General features: G+C 44.1%; 1 pseudogene; it reads right to left on the bottom strand.

The window, feature by feature from the left end:
- Positions 1-450: 450 nt before the first annotated feature.
- LOC126066245 (potassium-transporting ATPase alpha chain 2-like) overlaps positions 451-8644 on the bottom strand; it is a 30802-nt pseudogene continuing 22608 nt past the window's right edge.

Below are 8644 nucleotides of genomic sequence, written 5' to 3'. Positions count from 1 at the left end.
CACTCGAGGGCAGTGGGTGTGTGGTGGGTGAGAGGTATGGGGGAGGGACAATTTGGAGGCTGGGAGAGAAGGAAGGTAACATGGGAGGAATTAGAGCCTAAAAGGACTGGTGAGATGGCAAGAAGTTGGGACGAGGGCTGATGCGGCCAGTAAAACTGTGTCATGGCAAGATGGCTGAGGACTTTTGAAAAGGATGTCTTAGAGTCAAACTTGAGATGGTCTGGGTTGCTATGATATAAGCCTGCTGCCACCTCCATCTCTTGCAAACCTTCAGCTGAATTAGCCTTTTTTTGTGTAAGGTGGCCATGAAAATATAAGTTCCCCAGGAATTTACAGAAATCTTAGGGAGGTCTTAGACCTTCAGTAGAGTGTGGAATGGAGGTCTGAGCAATCCTATGTAGAGCTTAAGGAGCAGTGAGACCCCAGCAGATATCTGGGTTACACAAGACTTTAAGGTGGTCTTAATACTACATGACCTAGAGACGTAGGAAAAAAAAGTCAATTAGAAATCAAGTGTGTTGAAGTTGTTAAACAAAGCCTCACAAATCACATTACTACTTACCTCCGGGGTAAAGCCTGATGAAGAATTTTCACACCTCGTTGTACACCCAAATCAGAATAGCATATGACACAGCCGCAAACCAATACTGAGCCCTGGAAGCAGAAGGGAGGAAGGTAAATCCCAGTGCACCCCAAGGAAAGGCTCAACCCCAACCAACAGGGAGAGGGCTTTGGTTCATTTTCCCTGCCTGACTGGAAATAACAACAAATTCATTGGATCACACAATATAAAGATGAAAAGCTTTTTATTTAACCTGGGCTGTGATGGTAGAAGCATCATTTGCCTTTGAAGTGGAAAACCCATTTCCTCTTCTGGGCAAATGGACTGGTCAAAGCCTCTTGACTAATACAGAATCGACTCATACTTTTCTCTCTTTTGCAAGACTTGGGAAAGGGAAAGAAACCTCTAAAAGTCTAATGTTGATTTACTTTGTGATATCTCAGAATGGGGGCAGGTTCTTTCCTTTCCACCACCACTGCAAGGTGAGCTCACCAGAGCACAGTGAAGTTCAGGGCTGTGACACTCCCGAAGCCATAGGAGAGGATTAACGCTGTGATGATCTGTGAGGCGATCCCTACCCAGATGACTTTGTTGCTGCAAGACATACAAAAGGAAGCAGATTCTGAATTCACATGGGATCGTGATGCTGCCACCCAGCAGACTGCTGCCACCCAGCAGAGTTAATGCCTTGTGCATTAAGGGCAAGGCCATAGTTGGGCCCTTGGAATCAACAGACCTCTTGACCCTTGGCCTTGCAGGCCCAGAGTTAAGCCATGAGATCAGAAATTGTCAATACCTGAAGAGACCTTGCTGGAAAATGGAGTTTCTCCAGGTTTTCCTGATGACCAGACCTGCTATTTGCTGGACCACAATGGCAATGAAGAAGGCTGTGTAGCCTGTCCATTCTAGGTACTGCCTCTGGTACCTCGTCTGTCAGAGAGCAGAGGCAGAGGAGACCATGAGACTCACGAGGAAATATTCTAGGGAAATTTCAACGCAGTTCTGCAAAGCTTTATTCCCTCCCCTGCTTCACCAAGACTGAGAGCAGATCGCCTCTTTGTCTTGGAAAGAAACATATCGATTTCCACTTTAACCGGGTGAGTAGGGAAAGAATGCTAATTTATTTGGTCCAACTGTGGGTGTTGCTGGACTAGTCACTCTTCCACACCAATTGCAAAACTAATGTAAAAAGGTTAGCTCTTGTGATCTAATTTGAGAGATGAGGCTGAGTCCTGGCAAAGGCCAAAGCCCTAATAACTGAGAAAAGTTTCACTCTCTGTGTCTCACTAAGGCAGTTCAGGAAAATGAACTTTCAGCATCTATCAGGGCAGGACAGTGACAGGAGGGGAGAACCAATAGGATGCTCAGGGAAGAGCTTTCCCCTCCCTTACCCATTCTTGTCCATAGCTGTCTTCCAAGTCATTCATATCGTCATTTTCCCATTTTACCCGGAGGCCAATGAGAGTGCTGGGTCTAAACCCCGCTTGTGCGTAAACAGTGAAATAGACAACAAAAGCTCCCAGGGATTGCATGAGGCCTAAAAGAATAAGAGAGTAAGGTTCTATAATATTCCTGTCAGTCCCTCCTGTCATCCCAACCCCATCCCAAAAGAAAAAACACAATTGTGACCTGTCTCAAGGGAATTCTCTTGGGTGGACCCTAGTGCGGCAGGTAAGAGATGCCCTTATCACACCAATGTGCGGGAAAGAGTAGAGGGCGAGTGGCTTGTTCGCCAGTCTGTCCTTCTCGTGGCGAGGCTTCCTGTCCATTACGTCACTTTCAGCTTTCTCATAAGCCAAGGCAACGGAGGGAATCTAGAGAGGGGAGAGAGCCTGTGAATCCTAGCCCTGAACCACAATCTACCTATAGAACACTGATAACAGCAGTGGCATAGCAGTAGGTGGGTAGGATTGGTGGGAGGTGGTGGTGGTAGCGGGGCAGGATATGGGATGGCCATCTATGGGTGCAAGGTTCATTGTCTGTACAGAATTTTAAAACAGCCAGTTCAAAAGATCAATCTGCTTTTTATTATCGTCATGTACTAGCAGTTCTAAATATACTAGTTACAAAAGACTTTCCCCTCAGGGGTGGATTTCTCCCACCACCCCGCTCCCCTTTAGCATGCCCCCCAAACCACAATGCCATGCACTAGAATACTGGTTCTCAAACTTTAGCAGGCATCAGAATCACCTGGAGGACCTGTAAAAGACAGGTCACTGGGCCCCACGTCCAGAGTTTCTGATTCTGAGGGCCAGAGAACTTGCATTTTCTAACAAGTTCCAGGATGAGGTCTATTGCTACCAGTGAGGCTATCACACTTGGAGAATGCCTGCAGTGGAGAAAAATGAGCAAGTTTAAAGGGCCTAGAGAATAATCTGATTGGAAATTATAGGACTCTCAATTCCCCTTAGAGGTAAAGACATCTCTAGGCCACCTGAATTGTAGAGATTACCTGGTTGTTACTTAAAACTACAGAGGAGACAAATGAGGCAAGTTGCTGTGAATCTAGCTTGCTATGTGTTCTTTTTACCTTTTTACCCGTGTAAACCACAGCCATATGAGTAAGTTCCAAAGAGTTGCCTGATCTTTAAACGGATACATGCGAGAAGAGGAGAAGGTTTAGTGGAACTTACTGTAGGCTAATGCAAAGCTTCTAGGGTCGCTATGGGTCGGAATCACCTGACAGCAATGGGTTTGTTTGGTTGGTTGGTTTTATAGAGGTTTAATAACTGCCACTTCTTACCGTAGATGAAAGGTTGGTGGTTAGAACCCACCCAGAGGTGCCTCCAAGGTCAGGCCTGATGATCCGCTTCCAAAAGTTAACAGCCTTGAAAACCTTATGGAGCACAGTTCTATTCTTCACAAAAGGGATCGCCATGAGTCAGAATAGACTCAAAAGCAACTAGCAACAAGAACCACAACTTCTTTCTGTGTTTAGGCAAAGGGCTTCCAGATCACAGATTCTTTTATGTAAAAGGGAAGGGCTGTGATGTGCTCACTTTACCACTGGGCCCCAGCACTGCGGGGACTATTTTGGTGACAGCTTCATCTTCCCAAAAGAAAAGGGAGGCACAGGGGCTGAAATGACCAACGGCACAGGTGCACATGTGTTTTTGGAGGGCGAAGAACTCATGTCTTGAAAAGCACCTATATGGAGTGAAGTGGTCAGTGGACCACTTGTTAGAAACACGGAACTTCAGGCCTCATGGCACTGAAGCCTGAGAAGCACTGATTTAGTTCACCTTCTTGTTCTTAAAAGTTTACAGACCACTGTTCCCTTTGGTGCTACTTACGATGTCTGTGCCCAAGTCGGTGAAACAAGTAGCAATGGTGCCAATAGGAAGGGGGAGCCCAACAATAATGTAGATCAAATAGGAGCAAAGCAGAGCCACGTTCTTGCTCTAGGTATAAGCAATTCCTTTCTTTAGGTTGTCAAAGATCAGGCGACCTAGGCAAAAAAAGTTTCTCCTTATAGGACTTGCTTTTAGTCCCCCAGGTGACCCCAGTCCTTGGTAAGATCACTAGAGAACTCGTTTACCTTCTTCCACCCCTGTGACTATGGATGCAAAGTTGTCATCCAGTAAGACCACGTCAGCTGCATTTTTGGCTGCATCAGAACCCGCTGTGCCCATGGCAACTCCAATATCTGCCTTCTTCAGAGCTGGAGAGTCGTTAACTCCATCCCCTGTCACAGCAACCACTGTACCCTGTGGGGGACATGGTGAGAGAATTAACTGCGCAGATGCAAGGGACCACAGGTTTGGCAAGAATACAATAGTTTCGATTTCATCTTAAGGCTAGGAAGATTACTGGAGCTGAAATTAAGGGCCTATTTGGGGGGAAATATAAAGACAGGAAATCCAGGAAGCAAGAATAACGAGCTGCAAACAAGATGTATCCAAATTATAAAAACTAGTGTGTGTGGTAGATTAAAGTGGATAGGTGCTGTGCGTTATATTTTTAAATTCTTATAGACCAACACCTACCACCGTACCCACATGTTTTGCTGTCAGAATCCTGTAGCTTTAGTGATGGAGTGCAGAGAACCAGTTTGGGTTCCTCCTTTAACGTGTGGCATGGAAGGGTCTGGCACCCTTCCTTTCTTATGTGTACAAGGGGAGCAGAGTGGAGTATAAACCCAGTGAGAGGGCAGAGAGGTGAGAGGACAATGACTAGCAAAGAGCTTTCTCTTGAGAGGTTTCAAAAGTCCCCAGTCCAGGACGGAGACACAAATCTGTTCTGGCATTTCTCCACCTAATGACAGCACCCCTGGGCCCTCTGGCTGTGATGCCATTCACTCACCAGTCTCTGACACCCCTCCACAGTAATCAGCTTCTGCTGTGGGGACGTCCGGGCAAAGACAATTTCCGAGTGGTTGGCTAGCCGTTCTGGACTAATGTCCTTCAGCGCCATGCCAGTCACCACGGCAGCTTTAGCATCCCTAGAACGGCCAGGAGAGACCAGGTGAGGCCACAGTCCCGACCTGAATCTGGAGCACTGTTTTGGGCAGTACATGGGTTGAACCACTTTGATATTACATGGAACCAAATTTCCTCAGCTCCTAATAAGTGAGATAACGGCAGTTATGAATATTGGGAACAGTTCGGTCTCCAATTCAAGACAGTAAACTGAGGCTCAAAAATTAAGTCATGTCTTACATTCTTTTGTGGTTATGAGACGGGGGAGGGGGGAGGGTGGGAGATGGGTATTCACTAATTAGATAGTAGATAAGAACTGCTTTAGGTGAAGGGAAAGACAGCATACAATACAGGGGAGGTCAGCACAACCGGACTAAACCAAAACCAAAGAAGTTTCCTGAATAAACTGAATGCTTCGAAGTCCAGTGTAGCAGGGGCAGGGGTTTGGGAACCATGGTTTCAGGGGACATCTAAGTCAATTGGCATAATAAAATCTATTAAGAAAACATTCTGCATCCCACTTTGAAGAGCGGCACCTGGGGTCTTAAACGCTAGCAAGCAGCCATCTAAGATGCATCAATTGGTCTCAACCCACCTTGATCAAAGGGGAATGAAGAACACCAAAGACACAAGGTAATTACGAGCCCAAGAGACCGAAAGGGCCACATGCACCAGAGACTACATCATCCTGAGATCAGAAGAATTAGATGGTGCCCGGCTACAACCGATGACTGCCCTGACAGGGAACACAACAGAGAACCCCTGAGGGAGCAGGAGAGCAGTGGGATGCAGACCCCAAATTCTCATAAAAAGACCAGACTTAGTGGTCTGACTGAGACTGGAAGGTCCCTGGTTGGTCACGGTTCCCAGACCTTCTGTTGGCCCAGCACAGGAACCATTCCCGAAGCCAACTCTTCAGACATGGATTGGACTGGATTGGATTGGGTTGGGTTGGAGAGGGATGCTGGTGAAGAGTGAGCTTCTTGGATCAGGTGGACACTTGAGACTACGTTGGCATCTCCTGCCTGGAGGGGAGATGAGAGGGTAGAGGGGGTTAGAAGCTGGCGAAATGAACACAAAAAGAGAGATTGGAGGGAGAGAGCAGGCTGTCTCATTAGGGGGAGAGCAATTGGGAGTATGTAGCAAGGTGTATACAAGTTTTTGTGTGAGAGACTGCCTTGATTTGTAAACTTTCACTTAAAGCAAAATAAAAATTATAAAAAAAAAAAAGTTATTTCTTGGTATCATATAACAATAAGAAAAAATAGCCAAGCAGCCTTTTCATTACAGGAATGGGTGAGGAAGTGGTACTTTCGGGGCAATGCTTTGCTTAGCAAGTAAAAAGAGGGTAAAAACTGCCTTTTAAAAAATATTAATCGTAACACGTAAGTGATGGGTAAATGACTCTCCACTGTAAAATATTTTGAACTTTGCTGTATGCTTGACATGTTTCATAATAAATTGTTGGGGAAATCCTCCCTGTTTATTTGTTTTGGGTCCTAGAATTCCGTTTATGCCAAACACATAGGCAATAATTCTTTGTTGTTTTTGTTGTTTATTTGAGATTTACAGAACATCTACTATGTGCAGTGTGCTATAAAGGGAGAACAATTTATTTGGTCTTCATTGAGCAAAAATATCATCTGCTGAAATATAAATGTTTGCTTCCAGGGACTTCTGATTATGCAGATCTGTGTCAGTCCCCTGCTAAAACTCTTCAGAAAATTCCAGTGTGCTTGGAACAAACCCCAGAACCACCAATTTGGTCTCCAAGGCCATGTGCAGCCTCCCAGGCCAAGTGAAGTCTGTGGTGTTGAGCTGTATATCCTCTTAGCTCTCATTTCTGAGAACCTCCAAGTTCTCTGCTGCCCTAAGGCCTTCAAAGGTCTTTCTCCCTTTGCAAGGAATGGACATCTCTTCAGCTCACCTTTGCTTGGATAACACTCCAGATTTTAGCCTTCAAATCTCAGCTTAAACGTCGTAGGTGCAAAACATAGAATGCCTTTTTCCTTATATCTGGCAAGTTTTGAGATTTTTAGTCCTGCTTTTTCCTTTTGGTGCTAAATATTAGAATTCTAGCACTTGATTCTGAAACTACATGCCTTCCTAACTGCTGGTAAATATATATATTTTTTATGTATACATATATATTTAAGATAAGAAGGAAAGGGTGTTTTCTTTCCCTCTACAGCTGACAAAATGCAGTTATTATACCGTCATGAAGCTAGATGTGATAAAGTGATGAAATGAAAATGCTCACGAAGTTATCCATCTTACTCTCCCACTCGATGCGGTGACTTGTATGAAAACGTATAATCTTATTATTTTTAAAAACCAAACAAATAAACAAAAAATCCAAAATCTGGCTTTCTATATGTTGTTTATACAAAGGGGCCTTGGAGATTCTTAGACTTTTGATACCATTGCTGTGCCCAGGGACTTCAATTCTGTTTGATTTTCTTACTTGGTCATTTGTTGCCTTAGTAATAGTTTATTATCTGGCATCTCTGTATTCCTAAAGAACATAAATGCTGGGGTAAACTAGAAGAGATTCATTGATCTTTCCCTTTTTTCTCCGCAGGCATGAAAGTATAACAAAACCAATGATATTTATTTTTAGCTTGAGACTTTGAAGTCTTTTAAATTATCAACACCGTATCCCGGAAGCCCCCTCTGACCACCACAGTCCAGTTTAGTCTCCTCCCAATTCCAGTCCCATTGTCCCCTGCATGTCTCCTTCCTTATACTCATCACACCACATCAGTTGTTTTTTTCTGTCTCCCTGGCTAGACTGAAAGCTCCCCAAGGGCAGGGATAGTGTCTCTCCCGTATGCTACTACAGTTCTAGTGTTTAGCACAGTGCCTGGTATATAGTCAGCGTTCAACAAATACTTGTCAAAAGAATTAATACATAAGTGGATAAATGGGTAGATGGATAGAAAAAAGGAATGACAAGCTTAATAGAATTAGGAGAAACAAGGAAAAATTGAGTCTCTCCTTAGGAAGCTTCCATTCTATTTCCAACCAAATAAAAGAAGTGAAGACTCTGTTTACATAGCTGCACATTATGAAGCCAACTGAAAAAATAATATCCAAGATGCTCGGTAGGAGACTGCGTGAAATCCCATGGGTTCTTAATAGTCCTGATTATACAACTAGATCAATGGCAAGTAATTTTATATAAACTTCTTATTTCTATTTTTCTCACTCTAAGTTGGGCACAAGTTTTCAGATCTGCTTCATTGGATTGGGAAATTTAGACATGAGGGGTAATTCATGACCATCATTATAGTGCCTGGCACATATTAGGTGCTTAGTAAAGTTTTGAGTGAATGAACGGATATGTGAATTATAGATCAAATCAGTCTAGTGTCAGCCTGAGAGGGTGTTTTGCCAAAAGATGATTTGCTCCTAATAACACAGCTCTTTAGCACCAATAGGGTCCCACGTGTAAGAACTTCAGTTTCTGCTGTTCTGTACATACCATTTCTTAACTTGCTCCACAGCAATCTTGAGGCATTTTGCAATGTATTCCACTGTCTCACTGTTTGCCGAAATGATACCTACACTCCTGGCAACAGCTTTAGCTGTGATCGGATGATCACCTGTCACCATAATAACCTAGAGCACAATGAGGAAGACATATGGACAATGAGGAACTACG

The sequence above is a fragment of the Elephas maximus genome, chromosome 23 (assembly GCF_024166365.1).
Source record: "Elephas maximus indicus isolate mEleMax1 chromosome 23, mEleMax1 primary haplotype, whole genome shotgun sequence".
Lineage (NCBI taxonomy): Eukaryota > Metazoa > Chordata > Mammalia > Proboscidea > Elephantidae > Elephas > Elephas maximus.
Note: the sequence above shows the minus strand (reverse complement) of the source record. Positions and strands in the feature narration are given on the sequence as shown.